Source organism: Microtus pennsylvanicus, chromosome 20 (assembly GCF_037038515.1).
Source record: "Microtus pennsylvanicus isolate mMicPen1 chromosome 20, mMicPen1.hap1, whole genome shotgun sequence".
Classification (NCBI taxonomy): domain Eukaryota; kingdom Metazoa; phylum Chordata; class Mammalia; order Rodentia; family Cricetidae; genus Microtus; species Microtus pennsylvanicus.
Window position 1 is genome coordinate 17,170,318 of NC_134598.1, and position 27,521 is coordinate 17,197,838.

The following is a 27,521-nucleotide window of genomic DNA, read 5'->3' on the forward strand; positions in this document are numbered from 1 at the left end:
ACCTGCCTGGGACCCAGGGAGGCCTCAGGTGGTGGAACTGGCTGCCCTCGTGGCCTGCCATGGTCTTCCACCTGCCGCTGCCCTAAACTACCTGTAGTGGCCCACTGCCGCCACGCGGGGAGCCACAGTGTTTTATTTTTACCATAACACTCAGGACTAAGGTGTGGCAGGACTCAAGGTTATAGTAAAGATGCTTATGGTAAAAGGACACAGAGTACAATCAACAAAGGAAGAGGCATGTGGGACCAGGTACAGGGAAAACCAGGTGCAAATCTCCAAAGATTCCCCCCATGGGTCACACAGGATGAATGAATACAGCATTTGTGAAATGCTAACAACCAGGAAGCTCATTAGAGACCTTCATGTCCTGAGTTTTATTGGGGACTTGCGAATGTAGGCAACCTCAGCCAGATACCTACAAATCCCTAAACCCTAAACTCCCAGAAGGAAGGCTGAGGATGGTGGGAACCCTTCTGGAATCTACCTCCCCCAGACCAGTGGAGGGGGAGCTTCAGAAGCTTGCCTTAGCTCTTCTTTATATTGGCCTATACACTGTTTCCCACCCCTTCAATGTTTTATTCAAAGCCACTTAAGCTAACTCAGAGTTATTATTGAGTTCTATTTGATATCATTTAAAAATTAAGAAATTTCCATCAGAATCTCAAACTTGTGGAAAGTTGGTGAGTGCAGGGATCTGGATCTATATTTTTATATGGCAATAATTAACAAGTTCATATCAATGATAAAAGGATTGGTGTTGGCTCAGGAGCCCCAAGACCAAGCTCTCAGCATAAAGTGGGTTTATTTGCCTCAGATGGACAGAGGGCAGGGAATAAGAGACAAAGACAGTAGATATAGGAAGAGGGAGAAGGAGAAGGGAGCAAGGGAAAGGGGGCAGGGATATTTGTTCCAGAGGGGAACAAAGGACTGCCTCTGGAGAGAGAGGAGACAGATGTGACTCATAGGAAAATAGTTATCTATAAAGGTCAAAGAAGAAACCCTGTGTTAGGATGAGGTGTTTAACTTTAATTGGGTTTGTTAATTAGATAAGCCAAAGGGGGCTTTTGATTACTAGACTCTAATATTTTGATAGTTGGACCTTGATAGTCAGTCTCGGGAGGAAGAAGTGGCCAAATAAGGAAAAAGACCTTGGTGGCTTGCTGTGGGATAATGCTTTTGTACACTGTAAAGATTTGTCACTTGTATTAGTTTAATAAAGCCCTGATTGGCCAGTAGCCAGGCAGGAAGTATAAACGGGGCAATCAGACTAAGAGGAAAGGCAGAGAACAGTCATCAGCCAGATGTAGAGGAAACAAGATGAGAATCCCTCACTGATAGAAGGTACCAAGTCACATGGCTAAACATAGACAAGAATTATGGGCTAATTTAAGTTATAAGAGCTAGTTAGTAATAATCCTGAGCTAATAGGTTAAACAGTTCATAATTAATATAAACCTTTGTGTGTTTCTTTGGGACTGAATGACTGAAGAACTGGGCAGGTCAGAAACTTTCTTCTATGGTGGCTAGCTTTAGGGATGTAATCTAATGGATTTTAGCAAGGAAGGGAAGATGGGGAAGAAGGGCAAGGCCTGCCAGAGCCATGTTCACCATGCTCAAGCCGGTCACAGTCCCTTCAGAAGAGGCTCCATGTGTCCTTGAGTTCCCCTTGTCCATATAACCCCTGGTAACCTTTTCCCTTTGAATGCCAATTGTCTTTAACAGTGTACACACTCCTCTGGGGCACTTGAGTCAAGAAGAGCCTGTGACAAGAGAGGGAAGCAATCTGGTAGCATACCACAGAGTCATGATAATTAATGATTATGCAAACACATCGTGGTGAATGGATTCCTGCTGCTCAGTTTCCCAGACATGCCGGCAATGCAGAACTCCCCTCTGCTCTCCGATTCCAACAGCTATTTGTGAACATTCTTGGATCGCTGTGACGGTACGTTGATTGTAACTGCGTTGTAACTCGGCTTTATTTAAGCCAACTTGAGCAGACTTTGTTCCTATCCGTGTAAATATAACGGACTGAAATAGCGACAATACAAATTAATCATTGCATATAGTGTTGGTAACTTGTAAAGGGAAGCCACTGTTAACACACCATACAGACTTGTTCAAGTAGATTAACATGTGTCAATAGAAAGGGAGATCTTATTCAAAGGAAATGCTTATGAAAGTACATTATATACCCGTGTATATCAATGACTAGCCAAGTAATTCTACATACCAATGTACTCGTTTATTAATCCAGCTGTTAAAGAACAAAATAGACAACAAAATAAGACTTCATCTCTATGTCTATAGCTGCTGGAACAGTACTAGACATTTGGTTGAATTCAGTGGATGCTTCCTGCTATGTGTCTGGTATTCTCTGTAATCCTCACACTTGGGAGATAGACACAGGAGGAATTGGAATTCAAGGTCATCTTCAGCTGTATAGTGAGTTTGAGGTCAGCTTTGAATAAATGAGATCCTGACTCAGTTCACTGCATAACACGTAAATAAATGAACAGTTTCCTGACTTTATAAATCTCACCTGCAAGAATACGTGGAAACCCAAAGACAGAGGTCATGAAGACCAGTTAAGGACAGGAGCTTGAAGGTAACAGACGGCAGGAGTGTGCTGCAGGCTACGTCACCATGATGACCATGGTGACCGGCAGCTACCTTCCTTACTCCAGCTAGGAAAACGAAAAGACACAAGTTAGGGGAGAGGAAGTCCAAAGACTACAGTGTCTGCTGACAAGGTTTCATCCTACTAAAAGACAAGAATTCAATCTACTCTTTACTTGCCTCCTTGATGATTTCATTTCTTGAAAGATCAGGAGGCAAGTGAGGCAATGTAGGTCCAATATTTGGCTTCTACCAGCAACGGAAAGGATTGGCGACTGAAATAGCAGAACGTCCCCAGGAAGCCTAGCGGTGTTATGCTAGACACTGAGAGCAGAGTCTGATCTCCTGAGGATTCTCTTAGTGGCAGTTGGCAGGAATTAGAATAATAATTGAGTAAGGCACAGCTGGATCCAGGTTTACGAGTGAAGTTGCCAGAACTCAGTAGTTCCCTATTTGGGGGGAATTATTTGCTCTCACTGGGTGGCCAGGTGATCTCCAACAGCTCCGTGTTTCTAGCCTGCTGTGTCAGCAATGTTGTTAGAAAGAGAATAACTCTTTGCCCAACAGTTTCAACTATTGAATTAAGTCTGGGATTTCACAGTCACTCGATGGGTGTGTGTTAGGCACCCATCCCTACACCAATTAAGTGAGCTGGGTAAGGACCCAGAGCAAGAACATGCAAATACCCCTGATGAAGTGAAGGAGGGAAAGGACGCACTCACTGAACCCCAAGCGTGAAAGAGAAGGAACAATTCTATGAAGGAATAATTGAAGAACTAGTGGAAAGAACTAGAGATGATTTAGTGAACACACACCTACTAAGGGTGTCAGGAGCCAATTTCCTCCTAAAATCATTACAGGAACCATCACCCTGGGGAGTCGGCAGAGAACCCCACACCCCTAATTGTGTTAAGAATGGTTCTATTGACAAAGCCTACCCCACACCCAAATTGGCTGTTAATGAGAGCTATCTGTTAGCGGAACCCATCCCGCATTCCAAACTATCTAGAGAACTAGGTGTGTCATCTCCTAGTTGTGACTTCTTGGCCTACAGTGACCTGACCGAAGGTAACCTGGCTACGTGACCAACTCGGACCATGTGACCAACGTGAACCACGCGGCAAGAGCCCAGAACCCTGTGCCCATCCCCCAACTCTTTACTCTATATAAAGCTATATCCCATCTGTAATAAACGGAGGCTCTGACAAACTTTGCATGGCCTTCTTCCTGTCTCCTAGCCCATATCTTCCAGGTAGTGCCTCTCCGTGACCCTGGAATAACTGAACCGCCAGGCGGGCTACTAACCCTAGACTAAGTAGCCCGCCAAGGCAATCGACACTAAGGGCATACCCCAGGTAGCCTTGTTTGGGTTTTTGAGTGTGAATAATACAGGCAAAACCACAAAGCCAGCGAGACTGGCTTCTGGGAAGCTGTAGGCAGGGAGGTGGAGTCGTTCAGATGGAGTGAGATTTCACGGACAGCCGTGGGTCAATAACAGACAGAGAGAACATGAGTACGTGTAAGAACTGGTCTAAGCATAGTTACACGGATGCTTCCATGTGAGCGGTTTAAGCAGCAGACCAGTGGGAAAGCCCTACCAGGGCCCACTTAAGACCTGACCAACAGATTCAGGATGTAAGTCAGTTGGTAGAGTACTTGCCAACGGTGTGATGGAGGAAGGTCATTGGTTAAAAAAATAAAGAAACTGCTTGGCTGGCCCTCATAGGTTAGAACATAGGTGGGAGGAGTAAACAGAACAGAATGCTGGGAGGAAAAGGAAGTGAGCTCAGAGACGCCATGCTCCCCTCTCCAGATGCGATAGCTCTGCTCTCTGAGATACACGCGATGAAGCTCCGACCCAGGATGGACGTAGGCTAGAATCTTCCCGGTAAGCGCACCTAGCTGTGCTACACAGATGATTAGAAATGGGCTAAATTAATATGTGAGAATTAGCCTAGAAGAGGCTAGATAGAAATGGGCCAAGCAGTGTTTAAAAGAATACAGTTTGTGTGTTATTTCGGAGCATAAACTAGCCAGGCAGCCAGGGTGCTGGGGACGCAGCCCCGCCGCTCATATTACTACACAGTGCATGACACACTACAGAAAGCCAGGGGCAGGATCCAGACCGGGACTTAAAACAGAAAAGAAAAGAAGAAAGAACAGATGAAAAGAAAAGAATCTGGAAATTAAAAATACGGAATAAAAATAACAGCTTCTGTGTGTTTTGAAATAAAATAAGGCAGTACATAGCTAACTAGCTGCAGCAAGAGAAAGTTTGTATGTGTCCTCCAATTTATTATCCTCCTGTCTCGACCTTGAAGACTCTAGGTGGATATTACCTTTCTTGGCTGGCTGGCTGTTTGGTCTGGAAATCCAACTCACAGAACTGTGTAGTTAGTTGTAGCTCTAAGGCTAAGCTTCAGCCCTCCTCCCCGTGGAAGCAGGAGAGACGTGAACGTTGGAATGATACAGTGGAGAGAGAAGGGAAAGCTGATGCTGTAGGGGAAGGAAGACAGAACCGACGGAGGGAGCAGCATTCCTGAGGAGGTGCGCAAAACCAGACGCCATCTCCAAGAGCATAGGGGAAAATTGTAGAAAGCCAGGATTTTCCAGGAGCTCAAAGTAAAGATAGCAGTGGCCCCACGGCCAACTTCACTAACCAGGGAAAACATTCATAAGCTGCATTGGAGGCACCAGCCTCAAGAGGAGGAGAGGATTTTACACTCTGTACCTAAGCACACCACTGGAATGCAGGACATTAAAGACATGGAAGTGACTGTGGATTGGCAGAAACCTTAGATGCAGGCACAAAAATACCAACCGGGTCCAAAGTAGGAGATAGACACAAATACAAAGCAGGAGAAAATGGGTCGCTGTAGACAGAAGGCTCTTCTCTGGCTAGCCCAGTCCTGCGTGACCGGCTTCTCTCTGTCCATTGGGTCCCCACAGCCCCTTATGAGAAAAATACTCTGTGGCTTATGATCAGTTACAATTGTTTGGCCAATGGTTTAGGCTCCTTGTTGGCTAGCTCTCTCTTATATAAATGAATCCATTTCTACTGATTTGTGTATCACCACATGGCCGCGGCCTTACCTCTGTTCTGGCATCTTTCTCCTTAGGCTGCTGCTGTTGGCATCTCTCTTCTTGGGCAGCTACATGGCATCTCTCTGTCTCCGCCTTCTCTCTCCCTCCCTGTTGTTGTTTGGACTTCCTGCCTAGCTATATTTTGCCTATCCATTGACTGAAACAGCTTTATTCATAAACCAATAAAAGCAAACATCTACAGAAGGACATCAGGGAGTGGCTGTGGTGACTCGTGTGTTGGTTACTTTTCTCTTGCTGTGATAAAAACACCATGAAGAAACTTATGAAAGAAAGTGTTTAACTGAGCTTTTGGTTCTAGAGGGTTAGAGTCTATGACAGGCAGTACAGCAAAGACATGGTGGAGGGAATGACTAAGTACTCACATCTTGACCTGCAAGCAGGAGGCAGAGAGCACTCTGGGAATGGCTGGAGTCTTTAAATCTCACAGCCCACCCACAGTGGTGCAACTCTTCCAACAAGGCCACGCCTCCTAATCCTTCCCGAAAGAGCCACAAACCAGGAGCCAAATATTCAAACGTGAACCTGTGTGTGGGGAGGAAATTTCTCATTCAAACCCTCTACAACTTGTTCACGAGCTCCTGTGTGCTACCACCTAGGGAAACATGAGTTACACAAAATTATAACTACATATGAAGCTGATGAAAAAAATCAAATAAATACATAACCAGAGAGAGTGGGCTTTAGCAAGATAAATAGTGATGATACAGAGCCATGCACAACAAAGAACATATGGTTTCCCTTTTTTTTTTCTTTTGGCAGAAGACAAAAGTACAGCATCAGCTGGGGTTACAGATAATAAAAACAATTCCAGGCTTGTTTTTTTAAAACTATGTTTAGAACAGGCAAGTGATAGGATGCTGACAGATGGCAGAGAAAGTTTCACTACTTAATGCATTGCTTCTTTTTTAGATAAAGAAAATGGTTTTCAAGGTGGGAGGCAGAAAACACAACCAAGTAGGGGCAGATGGAGAGGGTGTGGCCATGAGGGATCCACCTCATTAGTTCCAGTAGTTTATGACCAGGAAGTAAATCATGGGCCAGCCTGTGCTACATACCAATGCCCTATCTTGTGAGCATAGTATTACTGTGTATAATCCCTGCACTTGGAAGGTTTAGATAGGAGGATCAGGAGTACAGGGCTATCCTTAGCTACATTGTGATTTCAAAGATAGTCTACATGACATGAGAGCCTGACTCATAAAATTGAAAATAAAATAAGTCAGATAAAGACATGCGCACACAAAAAAGAAAATTATAAACAATCTCTCTGGTGAACACAGTGTTATGTGACAAAAATTTTCCTTCAAAGATGCAACACACACGCATCCACTTATGACAGACCAGCGTATGGATGCCACTAAAGTCCAACTGGTGAATCAATGAGGTTGATTAGGGTGATTCACAAGTGAGGGGTTACTCAGAGGAGGAGAAATGACTCCAAGATAGTGCACCACCAAGGCCCACCTCAGCACAGGTAATGAAAGTCAGGAACCTGCCTTTAATCCCAGCACTCGGGAGGCAGAGGCAGGCGGATCTCTGTGAGTTCGAGACCAGCCTGGTCTACAAGAGCTAATTCTAGGACAGGCTCCAAAAGCTACAGAGAAACCCTGTCTCGAAAAACCAAAAAAAAAAAAAATAAAAAAGAAAGTCAGGAACCTGGAGCACACTGCACAGCCTTCAGGCAGCCAACAGGCTGCACAGGGCCCTTTTCATGTGACTCAGCTGGTCTAAACCTCTTCCAGGAGGCTAGTCTGGTTTCTGCTTTTTCCAGAGAGCTGATCTCAGAGTCTTTGCTACTCAGCTTCTTCCCTCTGAGAGGGACTCTCAGCTTTTATTGTTTACTCTGGGAGGGAGGGGCCTATTGAATCTGGTCAGCTTCAGGGACCAATAATCCCTGAAGGAAAAAGAAGAAATTCAGAACCAAGGGTCTGCACCCTGACGTATGGAATCTGAACGAGCTTCCTGACAAGGTGATCCCCATGCAAGGTAGCACTTGACGGACTTGATACAGAAAACAGCTTGGAAGATGCTTGCTGTAGAATTCATTTTCAAAACGCTACTTTGACCTTTTCCTTTAGGTAAAATCATATCGGGGGTAAGATCCAATATCCTTGGCCCTTCGGCTTCTGTCCCATGCCCTCGCTTCTGTAACAACAAGGATCAGAGCGCCATCATTTTCCAAGCCTTCTTTCATCTTTGGTCATCAAATTATTCTTCTTTGAAGTGCCCTCCTTATCTCTCAGGTCTAGGGCTCGCCAGTCAACAGTTTTCTGTGACTCAGTAATTTCCAACATTATGTTCACTGACTTCACGAGCCATATCTAAATCCACTTTCCAGGCGATTTCCAGTATCGTGTTTATTTATATCCAATGCGGGGGGCACGGCTTCCTGACAAGCATGTTGACAGGATGGGTGGGGTTGGAACCTAAAATGAAGCTGCAGGGTGTTTGGGTGGGGACTGAATCCATCAACTGTGTATCTGGAGTGTGCCGACTCTGGCTTCTTAGTAATACCCTAACTAAGCAGGAGGGAGACTAAAAATCCAGATAGCTACAATATAAATATTAGGAGAGATTGATTATCTTTGTATATAAAGAGCCATGGCAATTTTATTTTTTCTGTGTGTGACTGTGTGTGTTTCTCTGTCTATGTCTGTCTATGTGTGTTTGTGTGTGTGTATGTGTATATCTGGATGTGTCTATGTGTGTTTGTGTATGTGTATATCTGGATGTGTCTATGTGTCTCTGTGTGTGTGTATGTGTATATCTGGATGTGTCTATGTGTCTCTCTGTGTGTGTATGTGTATATCTGGATGTGTCTATGTGTGTTTGTGTGTGTGTATGTGTATGTCTGGATGTGTCTATGTGTCTCTCTCTGTGTGTGTGTCTGTCTGTCTGCCCATGTATGTGTATATCTGTGTATTTTATTCATCTGTAGGACAATGGGGACCACATAGAGGGCTCACCTAGAAAAGGTCCGTAAGGGACAGTGAGAGGTATGTGTTTAACCCAGTGCCTTGCACGTGTGCATGAGTTGCGTGTGGTCATTATATTAGTCAAATCTAACTCAGTAGCTGTGTGAGCCTGTTTCTTTTTATGAAGGTTGGCATATGATTATCAAAAAACAGCCTTCTAAATATCAAGAGATACAGGTGGGTGAGTCAGGTGATTTCACAAAAGGAACTCTAGAAATACATATATTTTTGTGCCTTTGAGACAGCAGGTGGCAAATCTTGGCTTGTCAATCACCACCCTGGAGGCTACTGTGGACCAGGGGAGCAGGCTCACAATAACCAAAGTGGAGGTTTTAAAAGCCTCCCCAAGAGCAGGTGGTTCGGTTTCTTCCCTGGAGTGCATTGTTGGTGACCAACATCAAGGAAAAAAGATACCAAGATGTAAAATAATAACATTAGTGACTTTTTTTTTTAAAAAAAAATGGCTTTGAGAACTAATTGGTTTTTGAATCAAATTGGCAGATATGGATGTTGAAAACTCTGGCTTTATTATTTTGGAGATTTCACACTTTGATAAGTATTTCTTGTCATATCTCTCAGGGAGGAGTCAGAGAAAAGGACAAAAGGGAGCGGGGGCTGCCAAGGGGTGATGTCCCCTGCTTTAAACCACAATGGCTGGTGTACGGAAGGTCAGGCAAACTCATTTGTTCGTTACTCATCTTCCTCAAAGAAAAAAGGAGGGGGTGGAAGAGGGAAAGGGATAAGGGGGGGGATGGAAGAGGAGGAGGGGGAGCCCTGCCAAATCTTCCCCGAGTTGGCAGAGTTGCTGGTGACTCACCTAGCAGCAAGAACAAGATTGGGGATGAAGACAGAAGAGTCAGGAGTGAGAGGCTCCCTTCTTGCCTAGACATTGATACATGGTGTAAGGATAGATCAGGATGGCGGGCAGGGATCTTTGCTGGAGACCACTAGACACTGAGGACAGTAAAACTACAGGCCGAGTTGAATTATTTGGCCCCCAAAGCACTGCTTTACCAAGACGGTTATAGTTTCATATCTGAACAGTAACTGTCTCGTAGAGGTGAGAAGTCTTTTATCCATCCATCCATCAATCAATCAATAGAAGCCCAACTGCTAGATGCATGGCTGAGAGCAGGCTGTGGTCACCAGCGTGGACTCCAGAGTCTTGCATTCTGGCTCAGGTCCAGTGTGCAGCTATAACCTTGACAGTTCCGTCATTCTCTTAGGGCCTCTGTTTTCTCACCTGCAGAATAGGCATGATAACAACAAGACTTCCTTTGTTAAACTTCATGTCATTTTTGGGAGGGGGGGCTTGTGTTCCCAAAAGAAAGACTTACAACAGGTAGGATTCAAGCTTGAGCTAAAATCAGCTGACGCCTTACGCAGACTCACAGAGATTGGGCCTGTTCTGTAGGTTGGCTCATATGAGCCTAAAAACAGGTCTTAAAAAGGATTTATTCAGGCCAGGCGGTGTTCGTGCACGCCTTTAATTCCAGCACTTGGGAGGCAGAGGCAGGCAGATCTCTGTGAGTTTGAGGCCAGCCTATTCTACAGAGCAAGTTCCAGGACAGGCTGTTATATAGAGAAACTCTGTCTCAAAACAAAACAAAACAAAACAAAAAAACAAAAAAAACCAAGCAAGCAAGCAAAGAAAAAGATTTATTAATTATATTTTATGTGTATGTGTGTTCTGCTTACATGTATGCATGTGCACCACGTGCATGATTGATGACTGGTGCCCATGGAGGTCAGAAGGCACCAGATCTCCTCCAAGTGCTATGGATGGTAGTGAGTCATCATATGAGTGGTGGGAACTGAACCCAGGTCTTCTGCATGAGCAACACATGCTCTTAACTGTTGCACCATCTCTCCAGCCTCCTGGAGGATCTTATTTATTTATTTATTTATTTATTTATTTATTTATTTATTTATTTATTATGTATACAGTGTTCTGCCTGCATGTAAGCCTGTATACCAGAAGAGGACACCAGATCTCATTACACGTGGTTGTGAGCCACCATGTGGTTGCTGGAAATTGAACTCAGGACCTTTGGAAGAGCAGCCAGTGCCTCTGACCTCTGAGCCATCTCTTCAGCCTCTCCTGGCAGGTTTTTAGAAGGAATAAGAAGGCGGCAAGGGCTTCTGATATTTAAGGTTAGACCCTTTCTCTAAAGAACAAAACCCTTTATGTTGGTATGGGACAATCTTGTTTAAAAAATATTTCCAGTCACTGTATTTTAACAGCATTGATTTCTTTGCAATCCTGTGACATTGTCCCATATTATTCTAAAAGTGGCCATCAGCTTCACTGCTCACCCAGGGGCTTCATGGCGATAGACTTTTTACGAATCCCAGTCGAATTCCTTGTTTATGGCCCAGGCCATCAGATACTTTAAGGCGGGTTTAGCTCTGTCGTTTACAAACTGAAAGTCCCTATCATTCTATTTCAGGCTAGAACTTGTCATTAAGAAGTAGTGTCTTGGGAGGGGCTGGAACAGGAAATGGGATCCTCCTGCCCCAGAGACAGATGCTTCCACAACTGTGCTGTCCAGTAGCAGAGTTCCAGTGGGGGAGGGGAGGCCAGCAAAAACAAAACGGACGGAGGGACGGAATTTAAAGAGCATCGTCCAGGTTCCTGGGAGTGCACAGGAATGCGGTTGATACCATTACAGGAGTTCCAGCTACTACACAAGGGAGTAGAAATCCTACGTGGCAGTATGTTCCATGACTTACGTATGTTACTGGTTTTTAACTTCACAGTAAACCACTTTGGTTGAGCAAACCCACGTCCAGAAAAGATTTGGTTAACTAACCTCTTTCAACCTAGACAGAGGGGTGGGAGCATTAGGAAAATTGATTTAGCTGGGAAGCTGGATCCCAGGTGCGGTGAATGGTTGTCACGTTTTTTTGGTGGTCGGAATGGGTGGAGAGATGTGGAGTAGGCTGTGGTTCTCAACCTTCCTAACGCTGCAACCTAATGCAGTTCCTCATGCGGTGGGGAGTGACAACCATAAATTACTTTCGTTGCTACTTCATAACTGTAACTTTGCTACTGCTAGGAATTCTCTGATATGCGTGATATCTGTTCTTGTGACCCCTATGAAAGGGTTGTTCCACCCCAAAGGGGTCTCTGCCCACAGGTTGAGAAACACTGGGCTAAAGGAACTCAGGGAGTTAGGAAGATGCCCGAAGCACTTAGACCCAGGAAAAAGCAGAAGCTGTCCGTTCAGAACTCATATTCCAAATGGTACCCGAGTCTCCACCCCAAGTGTAGCAGACCCTGGGCCTTTCCCCTCTGTGTCTTTTCTTCTGGCTGGCTCCCAAGAGCTTCCCTACGTACACCTAAATCCATCCCAGATGTTCTCCTCTGAACAGAATAAACCCCTGTCAACAGAGCTGGAGATCTCTGTCTCTAGAGACCTCAGCTGAGCCCTCTCTGTTCCTTACCTTTTCAAAAAGTTCGCTCTTTGGATGCTCACCTTACTAGACCTGGATGGAGGTGGGTGGTCCTTGGACTTCCCACAGGGCAGGGAACCCTGATTGCTCTTTGGGCTGATGAGGGAGGGGGACTTGACTGGGGGAGGGGGAGGGAAATGGGAGGCGGTGGCGGAGAAGAGACAGAAATCTTTAATAAATTAATTAATTAATTAAAAAAAAAACTTCGCTCTTAACTGAGTGCGACTCAAGAAAAGCACTCAGAGCCAAGCCATTCCTCTTCAGCTGAGATCGCCAGCTCATCTGCTCAATCCTACTGGGACGGCTGCGACTTAACTCACTCAGAGAAAAAATCTGAATGCACAATAAAAAATACTCAACTCTTTTTTTTAAAGTTGAATGCTTTCTGCTGTGTGTTTTTCCTTCAAGTGACATGATTTTTGCATAAATTCTGTTTTTTACATATGTTTGTTATTCATACAAAGGTTAACTGGATACACGTCATTATACAAGAAGCATTTCTCAAGCAGATGCCATTCAGGGAAGGAACTCTGGGAGATAAATTAGTAAAGAAGAAATATTCTCTAGCTGTGTGGTGGTGGCGCACGCCTTTAATCCCAGCACTTGGGAGGCAGAGGCAGGCGGATCTCTGTGAGTTGGAGGCCAGCCTGGTCTACAGAGCTAGTTCCAGGACAACCAGGGCTGTTATACAGAGAAAACTTGTCTTGAAAAATAAAACAAACAAACAAACAAACAAAAATAGAACAAAAAAAAAACCCAAGAAAAGAAACATCTATTCTTTGCCTCAAAGAACTGCTCACTAAATGATAGGGACAGACAGAATTCAGAAGTGCTTACAGAGGCTTACACAGTGTTATGACAGCTAGTTTGGGGTTAACACAAAGGGTCCTTTTCTCCCCAGCTTTGTTCTTCTTTCCTGTGGTTAGTTCTTAAAATCATTTACAGCATCTACGATACATGTTTCCTATACGAGATTTCCAATAAACTTTAACGGATGGGTTGAACCCATGTATTCTCAAGATGACGACAGGCTTTTTAAATAGTTAGGCAGTATTTGGCATTGTATCTAGGTGAACACTGGATAAATATTTTTGTATGAGTTATTTGTTTATCCAAATTAAAAGATTATCCAAGACAATCTCTCGGGTGATTCTATTACTGTGCTGCCAGGATTTATCTTTAGAGACGGGCTGAGTATTATTGCATTGGATTAGTTTCTCTGAACTTGATGTCTTTGCTAGTGAATAGCATCCCTGGATAGATCATCTCTGAGGTCCCACACAACTCCAGTGTTCCTGTACTTCCTTGATGCCAATCAGGAGAGACCCCCACCTTGCTTGTATACCCACCACTCAGTTTTATAATGTGTGTGTGTGTTTCATTGATGAAACCAGTCTCTTTAAAAAGCCCACATGAAATAAAAGCCCTCTATAACTTTATTAACTGATTATACCTTCAAGCATCTATTTGGCATAATTCTCCAGGCTTTTATTGAATTAAAGTAATTCTCTCGTGTGTATTAACCTTTAAACTTTCAACCCCATCTGTGCAAATTCTTTTCGTGTGTATTTTGAGATGGAAAGCAGATGTGACTTTCGTCTTCAGATGGTTTAAGTTTACACTGTTAGAATGTAAAGTATGAGTAGTATTAACACAGAAGTGTCTTTCTTTTTTTTTAAATATTTATTTATTTATTATGTATACAATATTCTGTCTGTGTGTATGCCTGCAGACCAGAAGAGGGCACCAGACCCCATTACAGATGGTTGTGAGCCACCATGTGGTTGCTGGGAATTGAACTCAGGTCCTTTGGAAGAGCAGGCAATGCTCTTAACCTCTGAGCCATCTCTCCAGCCCCTGGAAGTGTCTTTCTTAAAAGTTCATTTCATCGAATCAAACCGTTGGGTACTTTGGAGTAAAATGGAGTATACGCTGTACAATTCAAGAGAGTTCTTTCTGTTTACAGAACTTCACAGGTGTAAAACAATATAGACAAAAGCATTAACTCTGGCTGTTCAAGACACTTCTCTAAGGGAATGGAAAATGGCAACCTTCAAATCATTTTCTTTAAAAAATTCCAGTTTCTTAATTATTAATAGCGAATGTCTCAGTTAAGTCCATACTTTCGTGTTAAGCCAATAATGTGTTTAAATCTGAGAACAAGCTGTATGCAGAAGCAAAGTGTCCCCCCAACCCCAGATGTATAAGTTGAAAGGACGTTCTCAGTCTTTGTATCCACCCTGGTTCCTCTGGTTCCTCTAAGGCTTACTCCATGGGCCCCAGCAGAGATTCCCAGTCCTTCAGAACACACCCAGGATTGCCAGTTGCTTCCCCAAGCCTGTGATTCAGGACACTGGAAGCTGTGAAATATATAAATGTAATAATAATGACAAAGAAGCGTGATTTGCTGCAGAAGGACTCTGCCTTAGGCGTTATAAAAATGTTGTGAGTTATCGTATCCTGGCAGGACAATTCTTGAAAACCTCACACTTCTCTACTTGCTTGTCCCTTGTCATTTTTTTTTTAAACCAAGCACCCAAACCAAGAAAAACAAACAAATAAAAAAAATTAAACTGCTGTTCCAATAACATTCATGTGTGGTCATCATCAGTTGAAATGATAGCTCTAAATTACAGCGTGAGGTTGACCAGCCTGAAGGGACTCACAAGTATAGTTTGTATATCAAACTTTCTTGAAATTTACAGTCCTGGTAATAACTACATATGCTGTCTACCGACATAGATAAAAATAACAGCAGAACTACCCCCCCCCCTCCAGGCCATGTTCTCTGTTGAGGGCTCTGTAATTATGAACGCTAAATGAGCTCTAGCATGAGCTAATAATACCACACGGAGTACTCGAAAGTCGTAATTACATGGCAACTCGATGTGCACTTGGCAAGACTTCCAGTGTTAGGGAATCTATTGTCAAATGGCATCTGGCAGAGTGAAAAGTCAAATTTGGGGCTTAGAATAATTGGTCTAGACTGAAGCAGGTCAGGGCACACTGTGGCTCAATTAGGGTACGTCGTAGACAGTCAACACCCAGGATGACGAATACGTCCGGCAATAGCTGCAAATTTTAGTTACATTACAAAGCCTCTCTAGGCTTGATCACCTGTTACATCCCTGTGTGCCGCAATGCACATAGATTTTAAAAATATCCAAAAAGAGGGAGAGGGGATAATGTCACAGTTAGTTGCTCATAGTGTAACATATAAGTGTGACACAGGACATACAACATGTGATCTGGACATATGTACAGTCTCCAATGACTCGGCAACACCACGGACAGCTCTGCTATCTTTAAAAACAACTTCACAGTAGACCAGTACTCTATTGGTTGGTTTGAAATCATTGCCATCTGCCCCATCCTTTTCCTGGTATAATGACAGAGAATTACCTTCACCACGCTGAGTGTTATGGTTAGAAGTTAGTCCTTTTGGATAAACGATTGTTTTTATACAGTGTGCTACCTCTTCTGTGGGCGGTGAAGATGTTACGTTTCTCCAAATTGGTCTTTCCCTCTTCCCTGTGGACACAGGGAATGCTGTTTCCTTCAAAAGGGCTAATTGCTGTCTTTCCATTGTATAGTTTGTCTCTGAATTCCATTTAGCTTAGGAAAAGCCTTATGTAAGAATCTGCTTGGTAGTGTTTAAAGGAAGATTGCTTTAATTTCACCAAGTACCATCACACTATTCTGGTAGAAATTACTTGAGGCTTCAGTGAATTTTGGGTTTCCTAGGAATGCCTTCCCTCCCTTCTTCCCTCCCTCCCTCCTTCCTTCCTTCCTTTCTTCCTTCCTATCTTCCCTATCTTTGTTTGTTCTTCCAGTTTTTCTCTCTGAGTGTGTATATGTTTGTGTGTGTGTGTGCACTTGAGCGTGCGCATACCAACCTTGGATCTCATGTCTCAGGAAATGTGTGCCTTGCCTTTTGAGACAGTTTCTCACTAAGTCTAGGGCTTACCAATTAGGCCTGGCTGGCTAGACAGTGAGCCATAGGCTTTACCCACTGAGCCACCTCCCTAGCACCTGCCCCCTTCCAAACTGATTATTTTCAAGAATTCGCCTCTGAACGTATCTAGATTTCTCGAGACCGTTGTGAGTCACATCCCACTTCCATAGTCACATGTTTACACAGAAATCTTTCCCAAGGTTTTTTTTTTGTTTTTTTTTTATCTGCCTGAGCGAGCATAATTTGATTTTGTACATTTTGTTCAGTTCAGGAAATGACGCGTGTGTTTTGATGAAATTCATCCGCTAGCAGTGAAGCTGGATCATCCAGAAGCAATGGTCAGTCTGAGCTTTCAGGTTTGAGAAGGTCACCATTTCGGAAAGCTCTGCGCTTCACTCCCCTCCCCCACTGAATATGGGAGTTTCCCGTTGTGAATACTGGTGAGGATGTTGAGAGATGAAATACAACTGTTGACAAGATAAATAAATAATAAATAAAACATGCTGAAGAAGACTGGTTATCACCGTGCTTGCCGAGGTGAAAGGTCATATGTCCTTTCTCTCTTTGGTAACATTGCATGTTCCAAAAAACACTTGATTATCTATTGCAAAGGAATGCACATATGAATAAGAAAACTAAAGGTAATTATAGGGTTGTATTTGGCAGAATTGAACAAGCGGATAATTGAAATGCAAAGCACAAACTACCCGTGCCTTTAGAATCGACCACGTGATTATTAAAATATGCCCCTTGGAGGTTCGATTTGCCATGGCTGTTGTTATACGCTGACCACTATTGTTGGCTTCTTCTCCTCTTGAATTTCAGAGAGAGTACAGTTTCTTTCTCTTTTTTACTTTGCCCCTCTCTTCCTTCTTCCTTTCCTCTCTTCCCCCTTTTACTTCTTTTAGAAAATGAGACAGTCTATGAGAAAGGCAAGAGATCTGGTAAGAGAATTTAGTAAGAATGCTCAGATAGAAGATCCACTCACAAAAATCCATAACGTTCCCCCGCGTCAGCACGAATCAGCAAGGACTATAATCAGAGATTCTGTGATGTCACTCATCACAGCAAACAACTTCACAATTAAACCAGCAGTGGCGGGGGGGGGGGGGGGGGGGGGGGGGGGGGCAGGGGTGAAGAGCACTGGAGAAGATCATGGAGCCAAAACGCCAGGGCGGTGAAGGGTACTGAGTGCGCTGATGCTTTCTCGGATATCCTCCGAGGTGAGATCCGAAGGTGCTGGCTTTAGACACCAGGTGCTTAAGGAGGAGAGATACCATGACATAGAAAGGGTCCCCCGAAGACCTTGGGGCTTTACTAGCCTTGCAAAGCGGACTGCACTGTTTTGGATTACTTATCCAATCATGCCCCGCAGTGAGCTGCTTTGGAAGACAGAAATGACAAAGGGCACAGAACGTTTCCAGAACATGATAGTAAAAATGATGTCTCTCTTTGGGGCGAAGATCAGTGGAGCTCACGGGTTAGATGTGAGATGTGGGATCAGCGCTGTTGGCCTGTCAAAGGCGGGTCGTGGTGCATGAGTATAGTCTGGGGGAAAAGAAAAGGAGCAGGATGTTTCCAGAAGATCACAGAGCTCTAGGCTCCTCCCCACCCAGCAGCACAGGCTGCCTGCCTCATTTTGAGGAGTTCGCTCCTAGCAAAGAGACTGCAGAGTCCAGGGCCTGTGGGTAAAGGACTCTGAATCTTTCCAGGTGAGCGTCTTTCTCATGATATTTGCTTACACTCTGTAAATTGCAAATGCAAAGCAATACCATATTTTCACACAGATGCAGGGTATATATGGCCGACACGCTAGGATGAGTTCTTATAAACAGAATAGGGGTGAATCAAAGAATGAGGAACAAAGCAGCCATGTTATCAAAGGGCATCCTTACGAAGATTGATGACGCCGGCGTGCTGGAAATAACAAATCCCCAAACCAGAGCCCATAGGTCTGTCTGTCTGTCTATCTCTGTCTGTCTATATCTCCTATATTTTTTGTTTTGTTCAGACAGTGTCTCCAACTAGCTATAGCTGAGGATGACCTCAAACTCCTGATCTTTTTATCTATACCTCCTAAGTGCTGTAAGTGCTGGATTCAGGGATATAGATATAGATTGTGTGTGTGTGTGTGTGTGTGTGTGTGAGAGAGAGAGAGAGAGAGAGAGAGAGAGAGAGAGAGAGAGAGAGAGAGAGAGAGAGAGAGCACGCATTAGAACTAAACCCCATGCTTGGCATGCTCATGCACATCTGTGATTCAAGCTCTTGTTAGGCTGAGGCAGGAGGATGGCTGTGAGTCTGAGGCCAGCCGGAGCTAACTAATGAGATTCTATCTCCAAAACAAATGAAACAAAAAACCCACCAGAACTGATCCATACCTGGGGTAAAGAAGAGACTAGGGATGTGGATCAAAAGCGAAAAAGGAAAAGAAAGCAAAGCCAGGCACAGGTGATGGTGGTATACCAAGTAGTTTAATCATTAAGTAAACAGCTAGTTGGTGGTGGTGCATGACTTTAATCCCAGCACTCAAGAGCCAGAGGCAGGTGGATCTCTGTGAGTCTGAGGCCAGCCTGGTCTACAAGAGGGAGTTCCAGAAGTGCCTGAACTATAAAGAGAAACCATGTCTGAAGACACCCCCACTCACAAAAATATTCCATAAACACTGGGGCTGAGGCTGGGGCTGGGACTAGGAGATGGCTCAGCTGCTTAGAGCACTTGCTGTTCCTGCAGAGTACCAATGTGCTAGGTTCTCAGCACCCACAGGGCAGCTTCGTCTGTAACTCCAGTGTGGGGGGATGTAAGCCTTCTTCTGATCTGCAAGAATATCAGAATATGTATGTAATATACATGCATGCAGGCACTCACACTGATGCATAAAAATAGATAAATCTTCAAAATAAGATTAAATACACAAGTCCAGTGAGATGACAAGTCCAGTGGGCAAAGACATACATGACCAAGCCCGAGACATGTGACATGCCACATGACCAAACCTGACAACCTGAGTTTGATTCCCGTGACCCACACAGTGGAAGGAAAGAACCAACTCCTGTAAGTGACCCCCACATCCATGTCACTGACCCATACGTATATACACATAAATAAACATAATAAAAATTAAGTAAAGAAGAATGTCTGAGAAGACAAACAAGGGGAACCAATCCCTCTGAGTCCTAAAGAGTCTCTCGCCAAACACCAAAGGATGAATTAAGTCTCAAAGGAATAAAAATACATAGGATTAAAAAGATATGGAAATTTAACATTGAACCAAATTTGCAATGCCTCACAACTTGTAGCTGGCACATTTCCTTCAGTGGAATGAGATTTCTCAGCAGCTCTGATAGTATCTTTTTGGTAGCAACTTGGTGGGTAGTTGTTATAGAATAGTCTTTTTGTACACTGTGAAGATGTGTTACTCTCGTTGGTTTAATAAAGAAGTAGTGGCCAATAGCTGGGTAGGAAAAGGTCAGGCAGAACTTGTGGGCAGGGAAAAAGAGATTGTGGGAAAGAGGAAGGGCAGAGTCACCAGAAGAGGCAGAGGAAGAGGAGATGAATTTGCCATGATAAAAAAGGTACCAAGCTACATGGTAGAATGTAGATAAGAAATATGGATCAATTTAAGTTGTAAGAGCTAGTTAGTAATAAGCCTAAGCTATCAGCTGAGCATTTAGAATTAATAAGAAGTCTCCATGTAGTTATTTGGGAGCTGGCTGGCAGGACAGAATATTCTGCCTACAGGTAGTAAGTAGTTCCCTTAAATATATGGCACATTTTATTAGTTCTGTGCCAAAGAATTCCAGGAACAAATGCCATCCCCTTCTGAACTATGACAGAAAAATGCTTAAGAACACTTGCTTGCTGTAGCCTCAGAGAGCAAGACCACACTTAAAGAGAAAGTTACCCAAATCCCTTGGTTTCTTTAGCCCTAGCCCTCATCAAAACAGGCCCTCAGTTATTTCTAGACGCCTCAGAAAAACAGTCCATCAACCAAACAAACACAAACAAGAATTTATAAAGGCCTCTAACCTTTATCTATAAAGGTCCGCATGGTACCACTCCCATGTGCTCCCAAACAAGGCTGCTCCGTTAACTACTGTAAGATTCAGTTTCTAGTCCTGTGACAATGGATATGCCTCCCTCTGTCTCTAGAGAGAGCTGGTCTGTGATGCCCTGTTGCCACTTGCCCGCGTGTGCCCCCTGTGTTCCACTGGCTTCTCATCCTTGCTGCTTCCAATCACAAGAGGCTCCCGGGCCTGCATTACCCTGGTAATACAGGGCCATCAGCGAGATATCTTTCTCCCTGCAGAAGCTCATCCTCTTACCAAGTTTGGGTGGAAGATCTCTTAGCTTTTGCTTTAAGTTTCTTTCCCCTAGCCGCCAGCCAGAAGGTGGGTCTCCAGGGTCTGATCAAATGACTGAGCTGAGAACATCATGTAGCGATCAGAATTTTCCATCTACTTTGACATCTGTTTCCTTTCCCAGCTGCAGATCTCTTCTCCATGGCTCTGCAAGCATGCTTCCAGAAAACGCACCTCACTGTTCACCTGAAAACCACGGAGTAAATGTGAATGCATGGAAAGATGCTATCACCGTGGGCTGATCAACTGATAAAACCTTCAGAACAATGTGGAAAGTTTGGGATGTTGGCTTTGCTGATTTCATGGCTCAATTATCATCTCTTCGGGGCTAGCCTTAGCTCTCTAGATAGCCATTTCATGCACACCCCTCGGTTGGAACTACCATCCTGTGACTTACAGCTGAAAGGACACGTTAGACTTTATTAACTGAATAAAACTCTAGTTTCTACCAACTAAAAAGTGAAGAACATAATCAGATAGTGTCTGGGATCTGAGGGAGAGACTCCAGCCATCTTGCCGTAAGCACCACTATGACGTATGCACTATTTTTAAATTGCCTTGATTCATGACTTTCCTTGTTCTGCTACTGTAAAGCTTCATAAAACTGCTTCCACCCTGGGAACACGGAATCTGGGATGATGTAACTCCACATGTCCTCGGGCATGGTCACTCAAAGTTGGCTCTGGAATAAACTAACTCTTATTCCCTGTGAGGTGAGCGCTGTGGGGTTCTGTTCTGCTTTGTGTTTTCTTGCTTCAACAACAGGAGTGTCTGAAATCCACTTGTGTTCAGAGTGGGACACTTTCCAACATAAATTATAAGAGCGGGAAGAGGAGCCTAGCCAGCCCCACTTCCTGTTTCCTGTCACTGCCTCTGGGCGCCAGCTGCCCAACCCCCACCCCACCCCCACCCCAGCTATAGATTATAGATGGTAGATTTCATCTGAAACGGCGACACCCACCTGTGTTATTTTGGTAGAGGTTGATGATCCCGAAGGAGAACTTCCCAGTGAAATAGAGATTTGAGAGCGACTTCACCTTTTCATATTTAGGTTGTCTTCCTTGCCCCTTCCTTATCCTAACTCTAGGAGTGTGTGTGTGTGTGTGTGTCTGTGTGTGTGTGTCTGTGTGTGTGTGTGTGTGTGTCCCTGCATGCACACACAGTTCCTGTCAAACAAAAAGAGGAAATAGCTATTTTTGTGTTAGGTAAGAAGAAGAAACCAAGGTTACGCCATCAGATGGGAGTGCCAGGTGCAGAAAGAGAAAATAGTTTATAATAGATTATTTTGCTGACAAAGCTGGGGGAAGCGTGAACGCAGTAGATGTCAAAAGCCTTGTGCCTCTTTTGTTTCATTCATATTAATGGTGCTGTCCTCTGGTGTGACCACCTGTTACGGTTCTAGCCAAAGCAACTGGTGTCTGGCTCTTGCCTAGAACTGGCCTTGATACCCCTGATGCTAGTTTGAATGATAAAGAGGCTAGAATAAACCCCCATGAACTTAATGAGGTGGACTTAGGACTTGCCATCAGTGGTTTAATTCATGCTGGCAAATAAAATTTCTCCATCTGCCTAGAGAACATTAAAAGTGACTTACTGGGAGAGCGTCAACTCTAAGTACCAACGGTGGTGTCTTAGTACCGTGGAGAAAAGCTACAGCGAAGGACGGTACATTTCAAACAGTGGTTAGACACTCAACTGTGAGCTTTTAGAGGCCAGCAGGCGTGAAACCGCTTGCACTTTGGCCACACATTCTTCCTTTCCAAGGAGCTATTTCGTGGTTCATTTAACAGGCCAGGGTAGCAGGAACCCTTGGCTGAAAGGAGGGGAAAGAATAACTTGAGCTATTGTCTCCTTGCTGGTGAGGAAGAAAGAAAGGCACGGTATTAATGAGTTCGGCGTTGAGGAGCTGAATACATAATTCTCCCTCATTGAAACCAAGAGCAATAATAGTGATTTCACCTGTTCAGAACGCCTTGCTTCCTTCCTCCTCGGAGGAGTGGAAAGGATTGGAGCTTTACCAGATAAGGGAATCTGAATCCTTTAACTAGAGCGAAGAGGTAACGATCTTTGAATTTCATCAGCGATCTATATTCCCTAAATAGCAGAGAGCTGATTCCTATAAAGAAAAATGTGTACTGGATGGAAATTTTATTACCTGGATATTGCATCTGATGGCACCAAAGGCATCCTTTGTAGGCGAAGGTACTTCTGCCCAAGGAGGACAGCTTGGCCTCTATCTTTGTACTAATAGATGCAATCAAACAGGGTTTTTGGAGTACTGTTTGATTTTTTTTTAAATGGGCTTGATATCTTAGACTTTTTTTTTTTAACGTGCCAGTTGGACCAATTTATTCAGAGTATCAGTTTGACGTAGCAACAGAAAAGGCCTATTTAGGGAAAACTAGTTCCTTCTGGTCAAGAGGATGAACAGGACTTCCCTGGCCGTGCTACAAACCTAACATTTCAAGCTCCCCTAAAGATGAATAATATAGAAATTCATCTAGTTATGCCAATCAATTTCCTGGCCTAGTGACCAGCCCTTAAGAAGAAAGGCCCACTCTGAGACAGGTCTTACTTTAAGACAGCAATTCTCGGTCTTCCTAACGCTGCGACGCATTAATACAGTTCCTCATGCTGTGGTGACCCCATAACCACAAAATTATTCATTGCTTCTACATAACTGTAACTTTGCTACTGTTATGACTCGTAAGGTAAATATCCACGGCTTCCATTGTCTCAGGGGTCACAATCCACAGGTTGAGAACCACTTCTTTAAGCCCTGCTGAAGAAACAGGTGCAACAATTATTCCTTTAATGAGATGCTTCTTCTCCCCAGAATTCCTGCTCCTAGGGCGGGATCCATGCAGCTTTGTAATTCTGCCTGATGCCCTGGATTAAGTCTGAGCAGCCAAAGCTCGGCAGCAGAGAGATAGGTGGGGCTAGCAGGCAGAGAGAATAAGTTGGAGGAGAATCTAGGCTTGAGAGAGGAGAGAACTAGGGAGGAAGGGAGGGAGACACCTGGGACTAGCCAGCCAGCCATCAGCCATTCAGACAGGGCAGAAGCAGGACAAGAAGGACATACAGAATGAAAGTAAGGTAAAAAGCCCCAAAGCAAAATGTAGATGAAGAGAAACAGGTTAAATTAAGTTATAAGAGCTAGCTAGAAGCGAGCATAAGCTAGGCTGAGCATCCATAACTAATAAGAAGTCTCTGTGTCATGATTTAGGGGCTAGCGGCCCAAGAAAGCCTGCTACACATTGGTTTACTTACTAGAGAGCTAGGAAGATTTACTCTCTGGTTTTACTTTGTTAAATGTGGGAGTCTAGCTTTCTCAGCGATATATATCTTGTGCTGCTGAGGGGAGCACAGGGAGATTAGTCAAAATGAGATTAATATTTCATAGGCGTGTTTTAGAAAAATTACAACTGGATTCACAAAACACTGGAATTCTTGCTCACTTAATAAAAGATTTCTGGTAGCTGCCAATGACTTGTATCTTGAGGGTGAGTGTGTTTGTGTGAGTCTGTGTGTTTGTGTGTGTGTGTGTGTGAGTGAGAGAGAGAGAGAGAGAGGGAGAGGGAGAGAGAGACAGACAGAGAGACTAGAAGTCCACCCCAGGTGTCAGTCCTCAGGTACCATAGCATTCACCTTTTTATTTATTTATTTGTTTGTTTGTTTGGTGGTTCTTGAGACAAGCTCCCTCACTTGCTGGGTAGGCTAGATGGGTAGTGAGTGTTATTATTTATAAACATGGGGGACCAGAGGCTGGTCCCACGAGGGGCAGCAGTGGATAACCCAAGGACTCAGAGGGTCCCCTTGGTGGGTGGGAGACCAAGGCAGCTGAGAGACAGACAGATACATCATGCAGAGAGAGTTTGGGTATAGGGTTTATTTAATGGGCTATGGAGGGGAAAGGAAAGAAGGAGGGGGAAGGGGGGAGACTTAGTTATTACCTCAGAAAGAGAGAGAGAGAGAGAGAGAGAGAGAGAGAGAGAGAGAGAGAGAGAGAGCAGGCTGGAGTGGAGGCAGAGATCCACTTGCCTCAGTGGAAGGGGGTGGTTAAGAGTGGACAAGGTACCCATGTGACAGCCAAGCCAGCAGATTATAACAGTGAGCCCCAAGTCAGTCCCCATCTCCATCTCACCAGCCCATTCTACCGCTGCCGTCCCAACATTTCACTTGGTTCAGGGGATCAAACTGAGGGTCCTCAGGCTTGCAAGGCGAGTCTCTTTGACTTACGCCATCTCCATGCCCGCTTCTTGGGATCTTGGTCAGTAGTGTTTGAAATCCCTCTCTTTTTGTGCCTCTCCTTTCCTCTGTTGTTCAACAGTGAGAACTTGCTATAAAGTGGATATTTTAGAGTTCTTATCTGTCTGTGGTTTTTAAAGTTCTCTCCAGAGATCAAAATTCAGTCAACTTTATGATTTTCTTGGTCCAGAGAAGTGTATTCTTTTTTTTTTTTTTGGTTTTTCGAGACAGGGTTTCTCTGTGGCTTTGGAGCCTGTCCTGGAACTAGCTCTTGTAGACCAGGCTGGTCTCGAACTCACAGAGATCCGCCTGCCTCTGCCTCCCAAGTGCTGGGATTAAAGGCGTGCGCCACCATTGCCCGGCAAGTGTATTCTTTTTGTTTTCTGTTTTTCATCCCTTTTATCTGTCCCTTGTTTTCTCTTTCTCCCCATCCTCCTTTCTCTGAGAGCTGTAGACTGTTCTGCCTTCCTCTGCTTCCCTTCCCGGCATCCTCAGTTTTCCTACGCACCTTCCTGACCTTTGGAACTTTCTTTCCCACTGGGTGGAATACCTGAGCCATTTCAGGGAGAAGAGACCACATGTTGTTTTTAAACCTATTGGTTTTTGACAAGAAATGGTAGAAGCCTAAGTTTTATCTCCCTCAAAAAAAGACCTAGCAGGACAAGAGAGAAAAATCTTGCATTTCTATAGCTTAAAAATATTAATATATTTAAAGATTTTTAAACAAGTCTTATTGGTAGAATTGATATGCGTCAAGCATTTTTTGGAAAATCACTTCATTACTGAGATGTTTCTCTAGCCCTAGTTAAACAATTTTGACCTCAGCTTTGCATAGCTCTTTGGGTTACAATGTCTCATCTCTGGTAGCCCAAACCTGTGTGTCGGTCTCTCCAGGCCCCTGAGGAGATGGAGCGTGGCGTAAAGCCTCCATGTGCCACACCTAGCTAAGATTCAGTTATGGCAGGGACTTGACGGTATTGATTGCCTTGAGATAAATGTGGCCAAGGACACTTAATTGTGACTTGCAGACATACGATGCCACTCTCCTTCTGGCATGGGGAGATGCTGAATGCAAACAGGAAGGAAAATTTCGTCCTTGTTCCCTGTAGAGAATCCAAATAGAGAAAGGAGGTCGGACAAGAGGGTCTCCTTCGGGGTTTTGGGAACAGAACTGGTGAAAGAAGATGCTGCATACACAGGGCTGACGAGGTGGTTCAGTGGGTGACGACGATGTTTACCACACAAGCTTAGCAGTCTGAGTTCGATCCCCAGAACACTTCTAAAGATGGAAGGAGAAAACTGACTCAACCGCGTTGTCCTCTTAACACTCAAAGGCACAAATACCATCCCCCTCCCCACACACATACCCTTGAAGTGAAAGTAAATATTCTTTTTAATGAAGTCACAGGGGTGAGGTCTGGTCCCAGGGCTGCTAATGACTGTGAAGGCCCTAGTTCCAGAGTCTGGCTCCAGAATGAGCTTCTGCCAAGACTGTGGCAGAGAAGGGCTCCTCCAATGAGACTCTATAGCACCCCAGAAACGGACGCTGCTCCGTTTCAAATAAAACAATAAAGCAAGGAGCTACTCTGAGACTTTGGCCCTTACAGAACAATATAAAGATTAAGGATATGGTCTTTGGAAAGAGACAATCAAGGTTAATTTCCTGCGCCTTTGCTATGATGCAGAGCCCCAGCCTTTAGATTAATTCCTGGCTTTGTTACTGTGAGAAAATAAGTTTCTGTTGTTTAAGCCCCACATGCAGTGGGTAATACTGAGCTAGATAAAAGGACACTAGTGGGGCAGTTGGTAACATTTGAATAAGGGCTGTAAATTAATTAATACATTAACAATAATTCCCTAGTTCTGGCCATTGTACTACGACCATGCAAAATGTTAATATTTAGAGGATTTTGAAAACCTCAAAACCTTTAAATTCTGATCACTTCCCACTTGGTTTGGTTTTTGTTCATTATTTTGTCTTTAAAAGAAAATAACACCTTACAATTTAGATAACTTTTTTCACAGAACAATATTTGTTTGCGATTACCATGCTATTTTTCAGTTTCTTTATTCAAATTTAAGTTTGAGCTTAGGTTTTCTTTTGGAGGTAAGAATATCCTTGGCTGGGTGATGTGGCACATGCCTTTAATCTCAGTACTTGGGAAGCAGAGACAGGCAGATCTCTGTGAGTTCGAGGCCAGCCTGGTTTACAAGAGCAAAGAAAAAAATATTTATTAAAAATTCCTTCTGTGAGACACTGCATGGTTTGATCAAGGTATACTGGATTAAGTAAAATGCTGCATGCTGCAGGTCCCCAAAGTGGCGGCAGACAGCAGGTCCTGAGGGCAGTGAGTCCCAGGCAGGGAGCCATGTGGTGGACTAGAGACAGAGACAGGGATAGGCACATGGAGAGACCTAGACAGGGCAGCCAGTCCCATGAGGAGAGACAAACAGATGCGCATGCCACAAGACCACACCACAGGTCTCTGAAGGCAGCTGGTCCTGGGCAGGGAGCCACGGTGGGCAAGAGACAGAGACATGGATAGGCATGCCATGCAGAGTGAGGTTGGATATTTATTTAGTGGGTTATGGAGCAGAAAGGGGAGATGGGAAGAAAAGGAGAGAGAGACAGAGACAGAGGGGGGAAGGGGAAAAGTGGGGAGAAGGGAGAGACAGAAGCTGCCTCTTTGAGAGACAAAGACCAAAAGGAAGGACTCAGGCTGGAAGCTGAAGATCAGTTTGCCTGGGTGGACAAGGGAGGGAGTGGGTGTGGCTTGTCTCTTAAAGGGACAGAGCAGACCATTA

The 27,521-nt window shown here is 44.2% G+C and overlaps 1 long non-coding RNA gene across 1 annotated transcript; it reads right to left on the reverse strand.

Moving 5' to 3' along the window:
• Positions 1–18,553: 18,553 nt before the first annotated feature.
• Positions 18,554–21,628, reverse strand: LOC142838892 (uncharacterized). Its single transcript, XR_012908648.1, has 3 exons — positions 21,430–21,628; positions 20,433–20,654; positions 18,554–18,924 (listed from the first exon to the last, which is right to left on the reverse strand). It is a non-coding gene; the product is annotated as an uncharacterized LOC142838892 (long non-coding RNA).
• Between the last annotated feature and the right edge of the window lie 5,893 nt (positions 21,629–27,521).